The 20,465-nt window shown below is 40.1% G+C and overlaps 1 long non-coding RNA gene across 1 annotated transcript; it reads right to left on the bottom strand.

Annotated features, from left to right (window-relative positions):
* Positions 1-242: 242 nt before the first annotated feature.
* LOC103252101 lies at positions 243-1,463 on the bottom strand. Its single transcript, XR_503768.1, has 2 exons — positions 1,316-1,463; positions 243-682 (listed from the first exon to the last, which is right to left on the bottom strand). It is a non-coding gene; the product is annotated as an uncharacterized LOC103252101 (long non-coding RNA).
* Positions 1,464-20,465: the final 19,002 nt, after the last annotated feature.

The raw sequence follows: 20,465 nt of genomic DNA, 5'->3' as shown, positions 1-20,465 counted from the left end.
GTGTGCTTCTGTGTTCCTGAGTTTTAAACGTTTCTCCATCTTAGTATCTAATTAATACCAATGGATAGAAACCATACCCAATAACTCTATTTAGGGCCCTCGATAACTTTTAAGGGTGTTGAGGTATCCTAAGACCACAACTTTTATAAATTGCTGCTTTATCAGGATTTTGTTATTTCTAGAATGCATTTCTTTCTAACTGATCTAGTTGGTAAAACGTTTTACCTCATAACTTTTATTGCTTTCCTATCAATCTAGAGACTATATTCCTGAAGTAAATTGACCAAAATTATAGCAAAAGGTTTTTTAAAAAAACAAGCGGGCTCATATTATAACGTGAGGGAAGAGAGCTACCCTACTAGAGATGGCTGACATCAGACAGAGGCCCCTTCTCCAACAGGTTTCCTCCACTAGAGAAAAGGACTGCTTCTGTTTTGTGGGATGGGTAAGGAGACAATCTGAAGTAGGTTTTGACACAGTATCATTCTGCTGATGTGAGATTCTGGTAGCCAAGGTGCCAGGTGTATTCATAATTCTGATGTTGTCAATTTTAAGCCTGAAGCCCCAAGAGACGAGCCGTGTTTAATACATCATCTCTTGTTAAATAGCAGCCACAGAGTTGGCGGTAGCCAGTGAAGCACTCCCTGCCATGTAGGACACGCCAGTTGTCTATAAATAGGACCTGTGAGTGGGCAAGAAGAGAGAGAAAACACCATCAGAACAAGGGCGGGCCAAAGAAACCCTAAGTCAGAAGAGATCATTGAAAAGAAAAACTTTAGGTTGTTCTCTGGTTATAGCCAATGAGGTATTTTTCTTTTGAAATTAAATAGACTTTTGGAAATTAAGATGTGTATAGCCCTGTAATAGGCTAAATGGAAGTTGCAAAGGCAATCGGAGGCTACAGTAGGCTATGCACTTGAGAAGCTTCTGTTTCTTGAGTAATTGCCCTCCCTCTTATCAAAGCAAACCTAGTAATTGGTTTCCTTCTTTTTCTTTCTCTTTAATTCTTATTCTGTACTTTCTCAAAGGGTTAAACTATTTCATTATGTTTTGTGCTAAACTGAAGATATCCTTCATCTCAGAGGAAATGTCAAAATAAAAATAATGAAATCATGAAACTGAAAGGACCCTTGGGGATCATCCAGCTAAACCCCCCCATCGCACAAATAGAGTCTCTGCTTCCTAGAACACCCAGAAAGAACTCTTTTCTCTCTTCTCCCTTTGTGACACTGTGACTCACATATTAAATAAACACCCGTTCATCACTGCTTCAGTATAACAAGCTTATTTGACATCCTTAGAGTTTAGGACCCACCCTGCCAGGCTTTAGTTTGACCCAAAACTCATTCTCAGGTCTCCTCAACTCTGCTGTTAGAGTTCGGTGTGCTCTATACCAACGATGGACGACATCATAAGGTATGGTATTGATGACAGCCCGGTCGTAGTTGTTGTACCTAACATGGAAGCACGAGAAGAAAGATCTCAAACACACGTCAAAGACATCTGTTGCTTATTGAACAATTTTATATAAGGCTTTCCCTGTGTTCACTACTTGTCCCAGAGATGAAGTGACGTTAAGTCAATCCTCTCAGAAATACAGGATCGGAGAGAGGGGTTCCATTGCCTGTTGACCGTATATGTTTTTCTTTGGAGAATCTGGGGGTACAGGATCGCAGCTAAGTTCCAGCTGGTTTCTCCCATCTTAGGATGTGATGTTCTGACTGAGGCACTTTCCAGAGAGTAAGTCCGCATTGGCCAAAGTTCATGGGAGCATCGGGGAAAGCTCTGAGCTTTTTCCTCAGCAAGCTGAGGCAGGCAAGAGACATTGTACTAACAAAGCTTTCTTTTTAACAGGATGACTCATAACTTCTCAAGTGTCTCCCTTTATGGGAGAAATCCCAGTTATAGCCGAGTGGACAGTTCACCCAGGGATATTTGATCATTCATTCAATCCTAGCATTTACATGAACACTGCCTGTGCACTAGGCAAGCGTTGCAGATACGATGGTGAATATAGCAGACATGACACAACCTCAGCCTTCGAGGAGCTCTCAGCCTTCTATTGAGGAAGGTAGATGATAAATAAGAAGTACATAAACAAGATAATTTCAGCCAGTTGCAAATGCCATGGAAAAATAACAGTGTTACGTGATAAAGTGTGACTGGGAAATCTATTTAAACTGGAATGTTGAGTGGAGGGCTTTTTGAGGAAGTGACATTTGAGCTGGTACCTGTATGGTAAGAAACCAGCGATGTAACAAGCTGAGGGGGGGAGTGTTCTGGGCAGAGGGAACAGCAAGTACAAAGACTTGGGGTGGAATGGAATTTTATTGTGTTTGCAGAACAGCAAGAAGGCCATGAGCCTGGAGCTAAGCAAGCAAGGGGAATAATGGTGGGAGAAATGATATGGTGGATGCAGGGTAGTCAGAGGCCAAGGTAAAGACTTTAAACACGGGAAGCCACTGGAAAACCCTGGCTAAGATGAAGGACTTCTGTTTTTGCTATGAACATTCTATTGCATGTCTTTTGGCAAACATACATTCATTTCTGTCTGATATAAACTGAGGAATGGAAGTTCTGGGCCATTAAGGTATGTGTGTGCTCAGCCTTAATTGATAATGCCAAAGGTATTATTTTCAAAGAGAAACGAGCATCCCGTGGCACCATTTTTGGACATCACGCAACATTCATTAGTGTTAGATAGTACATGGCACAATCAGAATATCACAATATTCTTAGTTTCCCCATATAGAAAATGAGCATACTAACACCCGCTTAGCTGATCTCACAGGGCTATGGTGAGAATCAAGTGAAAGAATACAGTAGTCTTTCCTCCCAGGCTTCAAGGCGCCACAACTGGAAGGGGAAAAGGGCAAGAAAGCATCGTCTTCTTCAGGTCCCCCCCCCCACCCTTTTTCGTTTTTCACACAGAGGCTCACTCTGTTTCCCAGGCTGGAGTGCAGTGGTGCAATTCACAGTTCATTTCAGCCTCTAACTCCTGGGCTCCAGTGATCTTCCTCCTCAGCCTCCCGAGTAGCTGGGGCCACAGGCGTGCACCACCACGCCTGACTAATTTTTCAATTTTTTAGAGAGACAAGGTCTTTCTTTGTTGCCCCGGCTGGTCTCAAAGTCCTGGTCTCAAGCGATCTTCCAACCTCAGCCTCCCAAGGGATTATAGTCATGAGCCACTGCACCCAACCTTCACTAGGGTTTTGACACTCATTGTCACTTCAGGAAATGTCCAGCGCTGCATTAGGCACTTGCACAGATATTCTCTAATTTCCCCCCGTATCATCCCAGAAGGGAAGGTGTTAGTAATCTCCTTTTACATGTAAGGCAACTGAAACTTGGAGAAGTTAAACCTGCCACAGGGTTTATAAGTAGCCCAGCGGTTTTGAACTTAGGTCTCCCTAAATCGTTAACTCACCATTTATTCCAGAGAGCAGAAGAAATTATTGGAATTCCTGTGCTTGTTCATAAGGCCAACTTTTTACAGATCATAATTGTAATCTCTTGACAGTAAGTACAGACTTACAGTTTACAAGTATTTTCACACACACTATCTCATTGACCCTCTAAACTATCGTTTAACCCTGTGAGGTAAGTAATACAGCTATTAATCTTACTTCATAGATAAAAAAACAAAACAAAACAATAAGGCCTTGTGATTTGCCCAAGGCTACATGGGATCTAGTATTCACTATTTATACTAGGTGACATCGTTTTCTAAAGTCAACAACTGGAAACTGCAGGAAAAAATTAACATTAAAATTCATAAGAAGGCAGTAAAGAAGGAATGGGGAAAAACTAGAGTGGGCAACGAGATAACAAAAATTTTAAATGTATGATTTCATTAAATGTTAATGGACTAGGTATAAGGCTAGACATACATATAGGTGAATGTTATAGAATTGAGAGTCAGATATAAGCCCATATATCTATATATCATTGATTTCCAGTAAGGGTGCTAAGACTATTCAGTGGAGGAAAGAAAAATCTCTTAGCCGGGCTCGGTGGCTCAGCCTGTAATCCCGCACTTTGGGAGGCTGAGGTGAGTGGATTGCCTGAGCCCGCGGGTTCGAGACCCGCCTGGGCAACTTGACGACACCTCATCTCTACAATAAATCAAAAAATCAGCCCGGCGTGGTAGCGCATGCCTGTAATTCTGGCTACTCGGAAGACTGAGGCGGAAGGATCGCCGGAGCCCAGGAGGTCGAGGCTGCGGTGGCCGGGAGCGGCCACTGCACTCCAGTCTGGGTGACAGAGTGAGACTCCAACTCAAAAAAAAGAAAAAGAAAAATCTCTTTAACAATGGTGCTGAGGTAACATCCTTAAGCAAAAGAATAGGATTGCACCCTTACCTCACACTATAAGCAAAAATTTACTAAAAATTAATTAGATGTAAATGTTAAGCTAAATGTAAGATCTCAAACTGTACCACTCTTAGGACAAGTCACAGGAGTAAAGCGTCATGACTTTGGATCAGGCAAAGCCTTCTTAGATACAACACAAGCAATGAAAAAAAAGATAAATTGAACTTCATCAAAACGTAAAGCTTTACTGCGCCAAATAATCCACTCGTCAAACGTCAAGCCAAAGAATAGGAGAAAACAGTTGCAAATAACATACCCAACAAGGAACATGACTTCAAAATATATAAAGAAGTCATGAAACTTACCAACAAGAAGACAAATGATCTAATTTAGAAATAGTAAAAATATTTTACCAAAGAAGATATGCAAACGGTCTAGAAGCACATTAAGTATGCTCAGTATCATTAGTTATCAGAGAGATGAAAATGAAAAACCATGGCGATATGCCACTTTATACCCACTAGGATGGCTGTAATAAAAAAAGACAGACAATAAGTGTCAGTAAAGAAACTGAACCTTTCGTATAATTACTGAGGAAGTGAAAACTGATGCAGCCACTGTGGAAAACAGGTTTACAGTTGCTAAAAATGTTAACCATAGAATTATCAATTGATTATGCCGGATGGTATTTTTAAATATTCCCTCTTTTAATTTTCCAATTTCCTTTTATTATTTCAAGTTTCATACCATGGCAGGAAAAGATACTTAATGCGATTTGTATCTTAAACTTTTAAAGACTTTTTTGTAGCCTAATATATTATCTATCCTGGAGAATATTTCATTTGTGCATGGAAGTAATGTGTATTCTGCTGCTTTTCAATGGATTATTTTGTATATGACAGTTAGATCCATTTGCTCCAAAGTTTAGTTCGCATGCAATGTTTCTTTATTGATTTTCTCTCTGCGTGATCTATCCGTTGTTGAAAGTGGAGCATTGAGTTCTATTTCTCTCTTCAGTTATATAATATTTGCTTTATATATTGTGTTCCACTGTAGGGTAGAGATATATTTACCATTGTGAGGTCTTCTTGATAGAGTGTGTCCTTTATTTTAATATAATATCTTATGTGTCTCTTGCTACTGTATAAAATTTCTTATGTTAACAGTAGCAAATATCTGTCTGGGGATGGGGAAACACCTCTTATCAACAGGGTGCCTGAATGAAACGTAATTGTACACCTAACCCTTAACTGTACCCCACAAAACCATAATAAAAAATATTGATTAAAAAAAAAATCCTTATGTAATTGGTGGTAAATTTGAAAAGCGAGAGTCATGACTTACCGTGTTGAACCAATGATGAGTTTCTTCCATTTGGATATACATATTTTGGGGAGGTTTTGATTTTAGGTATGACTGTTGTTCAAGCCAAACTACAAAATATCTGCAATTAAAAGGAAGCCCTAGAACCCCTGTATTACAAAATGTCAAGCCAAGATGGTGACAAATAATGAAGATTATTCTTATTGCTTACCCAAAACACTTTAATGATAATAATTTAGTGACTGTGAGGGTCCTCTTATATGCAGATTTCCTTCCACCTTTGCCATCCCTAAGACAGCAAGACCAACCCCTCCTCTTCCTCAGACTACTCAACATGAAGACAATGAGGATAAAGACCATTATGATGATCCACTTCCACTTCATGAATAGTACATATATTTTCTCTTCCTTATTATTTTCTTAGAACATTTTCTTTTCTCTACCTTATTTTATTGTAGGAATACAGTACATAATACATATAACATTAAAAAATATGTGCTAATCGACTATGTTATCAGTAAGGCTTTTGGCCAACGGTAAGCTACCAGTAGTTAAGTTTTGGGGGAGTTGGAAGTTATATGCAGATTTTCTTCTTGTAATTTATTTTTTTCTTTCTTGCTTTAATTTTTATTTTAAAGATGCGGGGTAAAATCCGTGGTTAGGTACATAAGTGATCATCGTACAGGTAAAGTTTGGACATCCTCTTGGTTCCCACTTCACCTGGTTTGAGATTGGATACCCTTATTGATGTTATGTGCCCCCCCTGGCAGTGTCCCACTATGGCTAATCCCTTTCTTATAGTATTATGATAAATTTTCAGGGTCCACTTATGAGTGAGTACATGTACTACTCAGATCTTTGTTTCTGTGATAGATCATTGGGTATTATAGACTCTGAATCCATCCAAGTTGCTGCAGAGTCCATAATTTTGTTTTTTTAATGTCTGTGTAATATTTCATCGTGTGTATGTACCACGTTTTCTTTATCCAGTCCACTTGTGATGGGCAGCACGGTTGCTTCCATGTTTTTGCTATTGTGAATAATGCTGCAATAAGCATGCGTGTGCAGGTGTCTCTTTTATAGACTGATTTGAGTTCCTCCAGAAGGGGAATTGCTGGGTTGAATGAAAGATCGATTTTTAGATCTTTTAGAAATAGCCACACTGTTTTCCACAGAGGTTGTACTAGTTTACACTCACCATACACAAAAACAACTCTAAATGGATCAAAGACCTAAATGTAAAACCTCAAACTATAAGAATTCTAGGCCAGGCTCGGTGGCTCAGCCTGTAATCCCAGCACTTTGGGAGGCCGAGGTGAGTGGATTGCCTGAGCCCGCAGGTTCGAGATCCACCGAAGCAACTTGGTAAGACCTCATCTCTACAATAAATCAAAACTAGCCGAGCGTAGTAGCGTACGCCTGTTGTTCTAGCTACTTGGAAGGCCGAGGCGGAAGGGTCACTGGAGCCCAGCAGGTCGAGGCTGCAGTGGCCGGGAGCGTGCCACTGCACTCCAGTCTGGGCAACAGAGTGAGACTCCAACTCAAAAAAATAAAAGAATTCTAGAAGAAAAAGTAGGAAAAACTCTTTTATTCACATTGGAACAGGCAACCAATTCTGGAACAGGCAACCAATTCTCGGTCAATTCTCCAAATGCAAATGCCATAAAAGATAGACAGTGGGACTTCATCACACTGAAAAGCTTCTGCAAAGCAAAAGAGACCATCAAGAGAGTGGAGAGACAGCCCACAGAATGGGAAAAAATATTTGCCAACTGTATATCTGACAAAAGGCTAACATCCAGTATCTACAAGGACCTCAAATATGCCGAAAGGAAAAAAAACAGCCCCATTAAAAAGTGGGCAAAAGATATGAATAGACACTTCTCAGAAGAAGACATATGAGCACCCAACAGATACATGAAGAAATGCTCAGCCTCACTAATCATCAAAGAAATCCAAATTAAAACTGCACTGAGGTACCACCTAACTCAGTCAGGATGCCCATGATCATAACTTAAAAAACAACAGATACTAGAGAATATGAGGAAAAGAGATGCTTATATGCAGATTTTCTAACATGCAGGAAATTGGTACCCCAAACCCTGCATTATCAAGCATCAACTCATTTTATATATTAATGGTTAAAATTTATTTTGTCTGATATAAGTACAGCTTTCCTGCTTGGTGTTATTTTCCATTTCAATGGAGTAATTTTTTTCTGTTTTTTCCCTTTTGATTCATCAATGTCCTTAAAGCTAATGTGAACCTCCTGTAGGCAGAACATAGTTGGGCCTTGTCTCTTATTCATTTAGCCAGTCTATGTCTTTTGATGGAGAATTTAATTCATTTACATTTAAAGTAATTATTGATAGGTAAGGACTTACTAGTGCCATTTATTTGTTTTCTGAGCTTTTGGTAGATTTTGTTTGTTTGTTTCTCTCTTCCTCTCTTGCTGTCCACCTTGTGAATTGATAATTATTTTGTAGTGATACACTTTTATTCTTTTTATCATTTGTATGTGTATTATGGATTTTGGTTTTGTACTTATTATGGTGCTTACAAAACATCTTGTAACAGTTTATTTTAAGCTGAAAACAACTTCAATTGCATACAAAATTTTACACCTTTATTTATTCCTCCCTCACATTTTATATTATTGATGTCACAATTAATATGTTTTATATCGTGAGTTCACTAACAAAATATTATAGCACAGTTATTATTATTACTATTTTTTGAGTTGGAGTCTCACTCTGTCACTCAGACTGGAGTGCAGTGGCCGCTACCGGCCACCGCAGCCTCAACCTGCTGGGTTCCAGCGATCCTTCCACCTCAGCCTTCCGAGTAGCTGGAACTACAGGCACGCGCTACCATGCCCGGCTAATTTTTGATTTATTGTAGAGATGAGGTCTCGTCAAGTTGCCCAGGCAGGTCTCGAATCCATGGGCTCAGGCAATACACTCACCTCGGCCTCCCAAAGTGCTGGGATTATAGTCTGAGCCACTGAGCCCGGCGCACAGTTATTTTTAATACCTTTGTCTGATGCAAGAGGGGAGGGCCAAGATGACTGACTAAAGACATCACACAGTTGCCACTCTCAGCAAAAACACTTCAATGGAGGAGCAGACCTAGAGCTTTGAGGATTGACCTGAAAACCCAGGCTTCAGTTTGTCGAATGGTCGCCGGAGGATGCAGAGGATGAACAATTCCAAGTCCTGGACACCCTTAGAGTGACCCCGTCATGAGATAGGAAGAGCACTCTTGGAGAAAGAAGGGGTGAATGAAAGTGACAGCTTTTCTTTTCTACACACTTCATGTAAGCCTCTGCAGTCAGAGTCAAAGGAGAAACAGCCCAGGCTTTCCCTCCACACCCCTCCCACACAGGCCAGGTACAGAGAGCTGCCCTGAATTGGGATAGAGGCACCCAGAGGATCCACATGGAGCACAGAGAACCCCAGTTCCCAGGGAGCCCTGGTACTGGTGGCTGCCAGCCTCCCCCACCTTGAAAGGCTATGTAGGAAACACACTGTGGAGGTGGTCTATGTTGTATGGGCACGTCCCCCTCCCTCCCTGTCCAGCACCTAGTAAGGGCAACACACCCGCTTTGGGGATGTTTCTCTGGCAGTGGCATTAGTTGTGGCCCTAGATAAAGGCTTCAGACTTGGCTTGCCCTCAGGGGGCTGCCATCACTGTGATGGCTGCTCCCATGGAGCAGGGCAGGAATGAGGGGCAGGGCCCCTCTGCACAGCACTGCCATGGAGGCTTCACCCACCTGCAGACTGAGGAAGAAATATCAACTCTCCACTAATGGGAAAGCTGCTTTTCTCTTACCCCTGGGCAAGAAGATTGGTCCCACCTAGATGAGAGGAGGATACTCCACTCCCTCAAGTGCACACATGCCAGAATACAGCCACTGGGCTCCTCCTAGCCAGCCGCCAATCCTGCTGATGAAGCACACAGGCTGGTAGGGAGCTGCCAGAGCTCCCAAATAGTCAGGGACCCTGGCGCTTGTGCTCGAGGGAAGGGCAGTCCTCTGAATTAGAGGAAAAGACTTTCCCTGACCCTGTCCAACTGCACCAGTGAAGCAGTGCCAGATGATTTCCCCCACACCCCATTCACCATCCTTCCTGCCACAGGTGAAGTAGAGGAGGAAGGTCAGGTTAAAAACAACACATACTGCCTCCTCATAATTATATATTACTTTGTATAATAAAATAATTACTAAAAAATAAAAAGAGGAATGCCTGCCTGCACAGATGAAGAAAAAACAGTGAAGAAATATCAGCAATCCCCAAAGCCTTAATGAGTTGACACCCACAAAGGAGCTTCCCAGATCTCAAGCATTGGAACTTATTCAGAATGACTTTTCATTGATGACATAGAATTCAGATGAGCTTGAGTATGTTCAGGATGGTATGGCCATAGACAGACAAAGAGTTCAGGCTACGGATGGTGAGGACATTTAATGTGATACATAAGAAAGTGGACACACAATTCTTCCAGGCCATGAAAACAGTGCAGGAAGTGAAAACTGACCTGGCCCCTCTAAGAAAGAACCAAAATTCTCTTCAGGAATTTCAAAACACAATAGTAAGCCTTAACAGTGGGATAGACCATGCAGAGGAAAGAATCTCAGTGCTTGAATTATTGAACTAAGCCAGTCTGACAAAAACAAAAAAGACTTAGGAAGAATGACAAAGCCTAGGAGAGGTCTGGGTTATGTAAAGAGGCCAAATCTATGGTTTATTGGCATCCCTGAGAGAGAAAGTGAAACTGAGAACACCCTAAAACAAGCCTACCAAGTTGTCATCCAAGAAAACGTCCCTAATCTTTCCAAAGAGGCAGCCGTGCAGATGCAAGAGACTTAGAGAACTCCTACAAGGTATTACATGAGAAGACCATCCCCAGGGTAAATAGTAATCCAGCTTGCCAAGGTGAGCATGAAAGAAAAAGTCCTAAAGGCAGCTAAAGAAAAGGAACAAATAACCTACCAAGGAGAACCCACCAGAATTTCAGCAGATGTTTTAGCAGAAACTCTGCAAGCCAGAAAGGACTGGGATGCTATCTCTAACATTCTTAAAAGCAATTCCAGCCAAGAATTTCATATCCCACCTAATCTTCATTAATGAAGGAAAACTAAAATTCTTCCCAGATGTCCAGTCCCTAAGAGAATAAGCCACCTCCAGACCAGCTCTTCAGGAGATGCTGAAGGAAGTTCTAAGCTCAGAAACAAAAGAACAGTTGCACTCATGGCAAAAGTGTAGGCAAGCACAGATTTTATAGACCATACAAATCAACCATGAAGCCTAAAACTCAAAGCAACCACTTAATAGTAATATGATATAAACAAACTCCACATGTTAATAATTAAATATGAATGGACTGAATGTGCCATTTAAAAGGCATAGAGGCCGGGCTCGGTGGCTCAGCCTGTAATCCCAGCACTTTGGGAGGCCAAGGCGAGTGGATTGCCTGAGCCCGTGGGTTCGAGACTCGCCCAGGCAACTACAATGAAAAAACTGGCTGGGAGTGGTAGCGCGTGCCTGTAGTTCTGGCTACTTGGAAGGCTGAGGTGGAAGGATCACTGGAGCCCAGCAGGTCGAGGTTGCAGTGGCCGAGAGCATGCCACTGCACTCCAGTCTGGGCAACACAGTGAGACTCCAACTCAAAAATAAAAATAAAAAAATAAAAGGTATAGATTGTCAAATTGGATAAAAAAGCATGCTGCATCCTTCTGCTGCCTTCAGGAAACCCATGTCACTGTAAATAATACCCACAGGCTCAAGGTAAAGGACTGGAGAAAGGTCTTCTAGGCAAATGGAAAAAGAGCAGGAGTGGTATTCTTATATCAGATGAAACAGACTTTTTTAACTATTAATTTTTTTATTTTAAAGATGTGAGGTACAATTCAGGGTTAGGTATACAAATGTTCATTATGCAGGTGCCCTTGTTAATGAGGTGTGCACCCCTCCCCCAGCAGATTCGCACTACTGCCAATCCCACTCCACCCCCCCTGCAGTTTCCCACTACTACCAATCATTTTCTTATAGTATTACAATAATTGTTCAAAGTCTGCCTATGAGTGAGAACATGTGATACTCAGTTCTTTGTTTCTATGATAGATCACTCATTATTATGGACTCTAAGTACATCCAGGTTGCTGTGAAGTTTATGGTTTTGATCTTCTTTATGACTGCGTAATATTCCATTGTGTATATTTACCTCTTTTTTTAATCCAGTCTTCTTTTGATGGGGAGCACGGTTGGTTCCATGTTCTTACTATTGTGAACAATGCTGCGATAAGCATACTTGTGCAGGTATCTTTTTCATAGGGTGATTTGAGTTCCTCCAAGTATATTCCCAGTAGGGGATTGTGGGGTCATATGGAAGGTCAATTTTTAGATGTTTTAGGAATTGCCACAATGTTTTTCACAGAGGTTGTACTAGTTTACACCCCCACCAACAATGTAGAAGTGTTCCCTTTCCCTGCATCCTATCTAGCATCTGTTGTTTTTTGAGTTATTGATGATGGCCACCCTGATTAGAGTTATGTGGTATCTCAATGTGGTTTTGATTTGCATTCCTTTGATGACTAGTGAGGCTGAGCATTTTTTCATGTATCTGTTGGCTGCTCGTATATCTTCTTTTGAGAAGTGTCTATTCATATCTTTTGCCCACTTTGTAATGGAGCTGTTTGTATTTTTCTTTTCGGCACATTTGAGTTCCTTGCAGATCCTAGATGTTATTAGGCCTTTGTCAAACATACAGTTGGCAAATATTTTTTCCCAGTCTGTGGGCTGTCTCCCCGCTCTCTTGATGGTTTCTTTGGCTTTGCAGCAGCTTGTCAGTTTGATGAGGTCCCACTTGTCTATCTTATCTCTTATGGCATGGGCACTTGGGGTTTTGATCAGGAATTCGTTGCCAGTTCCGATTTCCGTAAGGGTGTCTCCTGCATTTTCTAAGGTTCTTATAGTTTGAGGTTTTGCATTTAGTTCTTTGATCCATTTAGAGTTAATTTTTGTGTGTGGTGATAGGTAGGAGTCTTGTTTTAATTTGCATGTGGTCAGCCAGTTTTCCCAGCACCATTTACTGAATAGGTTTTCCTCTCCCCAGTCGTTGGTGATGGAGGCTTTGTCAAAGATGAGTTGGTTGAGAAGAATGCTACTGGTAATTTAATGTGTATTGTGTTGAATCTGTAGATTGCCTTTGGTAGGATAGACATCTTAACAATGTTGATTCTTCTAATCCATGAACGTGGAATATTTTTCCATTTGTGACAGAACAGACTTTAAACCAATAAAAGTTAAAAAGAACAGTGAAAGATGCCACATAATGATAAAAGGCTCAATCAACCAGCAAGAAATATCCATCTTGAATGTATTTGTACCCTATGATAGAAGCATCCAGACCTTTTTTTTTATTTTAAAGATGTGGGGTACAATTCAGGATTAGGTATACAAGTGGCCGTCGTACATGTAGTCCGTCGTACATGTAATGTTTGGACCTCCATTTGGTCCCCATTTGCCTGGTTTGAGTTCAGGTACCCTGATTGATGTTGTCCCCGCCCCACCCCACCAGCAGTATCCCTCTACTGCCAATCCTTTTCTTATAGTATTATGGTAAGTGTTCAGGGTCCACTTATGAGTGAGAACATGTGGTACTCTGTTCTTTGTTTCTGTGAGAGATCACTCAGTATGATCAACTCTAAATCCATCCAAGTTGCTACGAAGTCCGTATGTTTGTCCTTCTTTATGACTGCATAATATTCCATTGTGTGTATGTACCACATTTTTAAATTCAGTCCAGTTTCGGTGGGCAGCACACTTGGATCCATGTTTTTTCTATTGTGAATAGTGCTGCAATAAACATGCATGTGCAGGTATCTTTTTTGTAGAATGATTTGAGTTCCTCCGGGTGTATTTCCAATAGGGGAATTGCTGGGCCATATGGAAGATCGATGTCTAGTTCTTTTAAAAATCGCCACACTGTTTTTCAAAGAAGTTGCACTAGTTTGCATTTCCACCAGCAGTGTAGACACATTCCTTTTTCTCCGCTTCCTTGCCAGCATCTGCTGTTTATTTTATTAATGATGGCCAGTCTTACTGGGGTTAGGTGGTATCTCAATGTGGTTTTTATTCTTTGATGACTAGTGAGGATGAGCACTTTTTCATGTGTCTGTTGGCTGCCCATGTATCTTCTTTTGAGAAGCATTTATTTATTTTTTTGCCCACTTTTGAATGGGGCTATTTGGTTTTTTTCCTTTCAGCACATTTGAGTTCCTAGTAGATCCTGGATGTTAGGCCCTTGTCAGATATCCAGTGGGCAAATATTTTTCCTATTCTGTGGACTGTTTCCCCACTATCTTGATGATTTATTTTGCTTTGCAAAAGCTTTTCAGTTTGATGAGGTCCCACTTGTCTATCTTATTTCCTGTAGCATGGGCACTTGGACTTTTAATCAAGAATTGACTGCCAGTTCCAATTTCCATAAGAGTATTTCCTGCATTTTCTAAGATTTTTATAGTTTGAGATTTTACATTTAGGTTTTGATCCATTTAGAGTTGATTTTTGTGTATAGTGATAGGTAGTGGTCCTGTTTCAATCTTCTGCATGTAGTCAGCCAGTTTTCCCAGCACTATTTAATGAATAATTTCTCCTCTCCCCAATGGTTGTTGGTGGAGGCTTTGTCAATGATTAGTTGGTTGAGAAATTGAGGTTTTGCTTCCAGAATCTCTAACCTGTTCCATTGGTCCGTATACCTATTCTTGTACCATTACCAGACAGTTTTGTCTATTGTAGCCTTATGGTAAAGTTTGAAGTCTGGAAGTGTGATTACTCCCACTTTGTCACTTTTGCTAAGGATTGTTTTGGCTAGTCATGGTCATTTATGTTTCCTTATGAATTTCTGTATTATCATTTCCAAGACTGAGAGGAATGATGTTGGTAATTTAATGCATATTGCATTGAATCTGTAGGTTTCCATTGATAAGATGGACATCTTTTTTTTTTTATTTTAAAGATGTGGGGTACAATTCACGGTTAGGTAGACAAATGTTCATTATACAGGTACCCTTGTTGATGAGGTGTGCCCCTCCCTCTCCTGGCAGTTTCCCTCAGTTTCCCTCAGTTGCCTATCCCACCTTCCCTCCCCTGGCAGTTTTCCACTACTGCCAATCCCTTTCTTATAGTATTATAATAATTGTTCAAGGTCCGTTGATGAGTGAGAACATATGGTACTCTGTTCTTTTTTTCTGTGATAAATCACTGAGTATAATAGACTCTAAATCCATTCAAGTTGCTGCGGGGTCCATATGTTTATCCTTCTTTATAGCTATAATAATGTTCCATTGTGTATATATACCACAATTTTTTTTATCCAGTTCAGTTTCGATGGGCAGCATGGTTGGTTCCATGGTTTTGCTATTGTGAACAGAGCCGCAACAAGCATGCATGTGCAAGTAAGATGGACATCTTAACAAGGTTGATTCTTCCTATCTATGAGCATGGAATATTTCTCCATTTGTTTGTGTCTTCTTGGATTTCTTTGAGCAGAGTTTTGTAGTTTTCTTTTTTTTTTTTTTTTTGAGTTGGAGTCTCACTCTGTTGCCCAGACTGGAGTGCAGTGGCCGCTTCCAGCCACCGCAGCCTCGACCTGCTGGGCTCTGGCGAACCTTCCGCTTCAGCCTTCCAAGTAGCTGGAATTACAGGTGTGCGCTACCACGCCCGGCTAATTTTTTGATTTGTTGTAGAGATGAGGTCTCATCAAGTTGCCCAGGTGGGTCTCGAACCCGCAGGCTCAGGTAATCCACTCACCTTGGCCTCCCAAAGTGCTGGGATTACAGGCTGAGCCACCGAGCCCAGCCAGTTTTGTAGTTTTCATTGTGAAGGTCTTTCGCTTCTCTGGTTAGGAAGATGCCAAAGTATTTCTTTCTTTCTTTCTTTCTTTTTGTGGCTAGTGTGAATGGGATTATGCTTTTTATTTGGTTCTCTGCCTGCTTGTTGTTGGTGTATAAGAATGTGACTGTCTTTTTCACATTTATTTTGTACCCTTAGATTTTGCCAAAGTTCTTTATCAGTGAAAGCAGATTTTTGACAGATTCTCTTGGATTTTTTAGGTATAAGATCATATTGTCAACAAAGAGGGATAACTTAACATCCTGTTTTCCTATTTGGATACCCCTGATTTCCTTCTCTTGTCAAATTGCTCTAGCTAGGACTTCCAACACAATGTTGAACAAGAGGGGTGACAGTGGTTATCCTTGTCTTGTTCCGGTTTTCATGGGAAATGTTTCCAGTTTCTGTCATTTAGCAATATGCTGGCTGCGGGTTTATCATAGATGGCACTTACTATTTTGATTTATGTTCCTTCTATACTTAGATGTTTGAGGGTTTTTATCAGGAAGGGATGCTGGATTTTATAAAAAAATTTCTCTGCATCTAATGATATAATCGTGTGGTTCTTGTTTTCACATCTGTTGATGTATTTAATTACATGTATGTTTTTGCAGATGTTGAACTAGCCCTGCATCCTGGGAATGAAGCCCGCTTGGTCATGGTGGACGATTTTTGAGATGTGTTGTTGGATCTGGTTTGCTAGAATCTTGTTGAGAATTTTTGCGTCTATGTTCATTAGGGATATTGGCCTGTAGTTCTGTTTTTTTGTTGTTGTTGCATCTTTTCCCAGTTTGGGTATCAGCGTGATGTTAGTTTCATAAAATGATTTGGGGGGAATTCCATCTGTCTCAATAGCCTGGAATACTTTCAAAAAGATTGATATCAGTTCCTCCTTGTACATTTTGTAGAATTCTGCTAGAAAGCCATCTGGTCTAGGGCTTTTTTTTTTTGGTTTTGTAGGTAGTTTTCTTATGATGGAGTCAATTTCCTGGGTTGTTATTGGTCTATTTCGTGTCTTAATGTCTTCTTATTTCAACCTTGGGAAGTTGTGTGATGTCAGAAAGTCCTCCATTTCTGCTTATCAAGTTTGTTTCCATACAGGTTTGCATAGGAATCTCTGATGATCTTTTGAATTTCTTCAGGGTCAGTTGTAATTTGATCTTTTGCACTTCTGATTGTGTTTCTTTGGGCTTTTTCTTGGTCATTCTGGTCAGGGGTCCATCGATCTTATTTATTCTTTCAAAGAACCAGCTTTTTGTTTTGTTGATTTTTTTTCTGATATTTTTGTCTTCTATGTCTCATATTTGGGATTTTACTTTGGTTATCTGGATTCTTCTGCTAAAGTTAGGGTTTTGGTGGTCTTGTCTTTCCAGCACCCTTAGGTGATTTGTTCGACTGTTAACTTGTGAGCTTACTATATTCTTGATGTGTGTTCATAGAGATCTAAATTCCCCTCTCAGAATTGATTTCATGGCATCCCAGAGGTTTTGGTAAGATGTTTCTTCATTTTCATTTGTTTCCAGTAATCTTTTAATTTCTGTTTTAATTTCTGTGTTGTCCCAGTAGTCGTTCAGCATCATGCTGTTTAGTGTCCATATCTTTGTGGGTTTGGGGGAAATTTTGTTGGCATTGATATTTATTTTTATTCCACTGTGGTTTGAGAAGGTTCATGGCAGTATTTTGATATTATGTAATTTGTATGCTTGATTTATGGCCAAGGATGGGATCAATCTTGGAGTACATTCAATATGATAAGTAGAATGAATATTTTGTGATTGATGGGTGGAGTATTCTGTAGGTATCAATTAAGTCCATTTGATCGAGCATCAAGTTGAGGTTCTAGATCTCTTTGTTGATTTTTTGCCTTGATAATCCAGCTACGGTTGTTAGTGGAGTATTTAAGTCCCTGGCTATAATAGTTATAAATGTTGGTACTCCTGTGTTGGGTGCACATATGTTTAGGATGGATATTTCTTGTTGATGTACTGAACCTTTTATTATTCTGTAGTGTCCTTTCTTATCCTTTACAATTTTTGATAGCTTAAAGGTTGATTTGTCTGATATTGATTGCAACTCCTGCCTTATTTTTTGATCCATTTGCCTGAAAACTTGTTTTCCATCCTTTAACTTTGAATCTGTGTGTGTTCCTTGTGCTGAGATGAGTTTCCTGGATGCAGCAAAATATTGGGCCATGATATTTTATCCAGTTTCCATTCTATGTCTTTTCGTTAGTGCATTTAGTCCATTCACATTCAGGCTGATCATTGAAATGTGATTGTTTATCCCCATCATGAGGTTCTTATAAAGTATTTTGTTTGTTTTCTTTTAGCTTTTGGATTGATGTATGTGTGTATTGTCAAGTTTGCTGTCGTGATGTATTCTCTGTTGATTCTGTGTTCTGCTGTTCTCTTGGAAAGTGTGTGGTCTTTCTTTTTTTCTTTCTTCTGTGCTTAATACCTTTTTAAGGTTCTCCTATACAGTTGGTCTGGAAGCTGCATCATCTCTTAGGGATTAGATGTCTGGGAAGGATTTTAATTCTCCATTGCTATTGAAGTTGAACTTGGCTAGGTAGGAAATTCTTTATTTAAATTTTTTATCTTTGAGGACTTTGAACATTGGACTCCAGTCCCTTCTAGATTGTTGTGTTTCTGACAATATGTCTGCTGCTATTCTGATTGATTTTTTCCAGTAGGTAGTCTGAACTTTCTTGCTGCCTTTAGGATTTTTTCTTTTGTGCCTACTTTGTGTAGGCGAATTACCACGTGTCTAGGGGTTGGTCTTCTCATTTGATGTTTGTGAGGGTTTTCTGTATCTTTTGTGTTTGTATGGTCACATCTCTGGTGACACGAGTAAAGTTTTCTTGGATAACCCCCTGGAATACTTGAGGAGCATCCAGATTTTTAAAACAATTGTTAATTAAAGTAAGAGAAGATATAGACAACCATGCAATTATAATTTAATATCTTGCTAACAGACTTAAAGAGGTCACCAAGGTAAAAAGCTAACAAGAGCCAGGTTCAGTGGCTCAGCCTGTAATCCCGTGCCTTGTGAGGCTGAGGTGAGTGGATTGCCTGAGCCCGTGGGTTCAAGACCCGCCTGGGCAACTTGGTGAGACCTCATCTCTACAATAAATCAAAAAAATTAGCCGGGTGTGATAGTGTACACCTGTAGTTCCAGCTACTTGGGAGGCTGAGGTGGAAGGATTGCCAGAGCCCCAGCAGGTCGAGGCTGCAGTGGCCAAGAGCGACCACTGCACTCCAGTCTGGGTGACAGAGTGAGACTCCAACTCAAAAAAAAAAAAAAAAAAAGAAAAGGTAACAAGAAAATTTGGTACCTTAACTTGATAATCAATTGGATCTAATAAACATCTAAAGAACATGTCACCTAACAACCACAAAACGTACATTCTACGAATCAGCACGTGGAATATACTCCAAAATCGACCACATACTTGGATGCAAATCAAGTGTGAAAAAATCTAAAAAGGTCAAAATTACACTAACCATCTTCTCAGATTCCATCAATATAAAAATCATCATAATTGGAACAACCCAAAGCATACAAATACATGGAAATTAAACAGCATGCTTCTGAACGACTTTGGGGTAACACAGAAATCAAGACTGAAAGAAAAAGAATCCTAAAAACAAATGAAAACAAAAACACAACATGCCAAAACCTTTGGTATACCATGAAATGGTGCAAAGAGGAAAGTTTATAACATTGCATGCACACATAAAGAAAATACATTGATCTCCAGTAAACAGTCTAATGTTGCACCTAAGAGAATAGGAAAAACAAGAGCAATCCAATCCAGAATCAGTAGAACAATGGAAATCATCAAAATAAAATCACAGCTAAAAGAAATTGATACAAAAAATCATACAAAGGAACAATGAAATGAAAAGGTGGTTCTTTGAAAGGATAAATAATATTAACAGACCTCTAGCCAAGCCAGATTCACACAAAAAGAGAGAAAAATTCAAATAAACACAATTAGAGATGAAAAAGGTGATGCTACAACTGACCCTGAAGAAATACAAAAGATATTCAGAGACCATTATGAACATCTGTATGTGAGTAAGCTAGAAAATCTAGAAGAAATGCAAAAATTTCTGGTATCACATAACCTCCCAGGATTGAAACAGGAATCAATTGAAACCCTGAATAGACCAATAACAATCCAAGAAATCAACTCAGTAATAAGAAACCTCCTTGCCCCCCCCAAAAGGTTCAGGGCTAGATGGTTTCTCAGCTGAAATTCTACTGAAAGTTCTCCAAGCAATCAAGAAGGAAGAAATGCTCCCTAACTCATTCTCTGAAGCCAATATCAACTTATACTCCAAAATGGGAAAGTCTCAACAAGGAAAGAAAACTTCAGGCCAAATTTCTCTGATGAATATAGATGCAAAAATACTTAACAAGATTCTAGAAATTTGCATCCAATAGCATATTACAAGGATCACCCAACATTACCAAGTGGGCTTCATTCCCAGATACAAGGCTTGTTCAACATATGTAAATCCCAGTCTGTGGGCCATCTCCCTGCTTTCTTGATGGTTTCTTCAGCTTTGCAGAAGCTTGTCAGTTTGATGAGGTCCCATTTGTCTATCTTATCTCTTATGGCATGGGCACTTGAGGTTTTGATCAGGAATTGCTTGCCAGTTCCAATTTCCATAAGGGTGCCTCCTGCATTTTCTAAGATTCTTATAGTTTGAGGTTTTACGTTTAGATCGCTGATCCATTTAGAGTTGACTTTTGTGTATGGAGATAGGTAGGTGTCCTGTTTCAATCTTTTGCATGTAGTCAGCTAGTTTTCCCAGCACCATTTACTGAAAAGGTCTCCTCTCCCCAGTGGTTGGTGGCGGAGGCTTTATTGAAGATGAGTTGGTTGAGAAATTGAGGTTTTGCTTCTAGAATCTCAATTCTATTCCAT

This window comes from Carlito syrichta, unplaced genomic scaffold (genome assembly GCF_000164805.1).
Source record: "Carlito syrichta isolate Samal-C Ts95f unplaced genomic scaffold, Tarsius_syrichta-2.0.1 Scaffold153604, whole genome shotgun sequence".
In the NCBI taxonomy this organism is placed as follows: domain Eukaryota; kingdom Metazoa; phylum Chordata; class Mammalia; order Primates; family Tarsiidae; genus Carlito; species Carlito syrichta.
The sequence above is the reverse complement of the archived record's forward strand: the minus strand, read 5'-3'. Positions and strand labels throughout refer to the sequence as shown.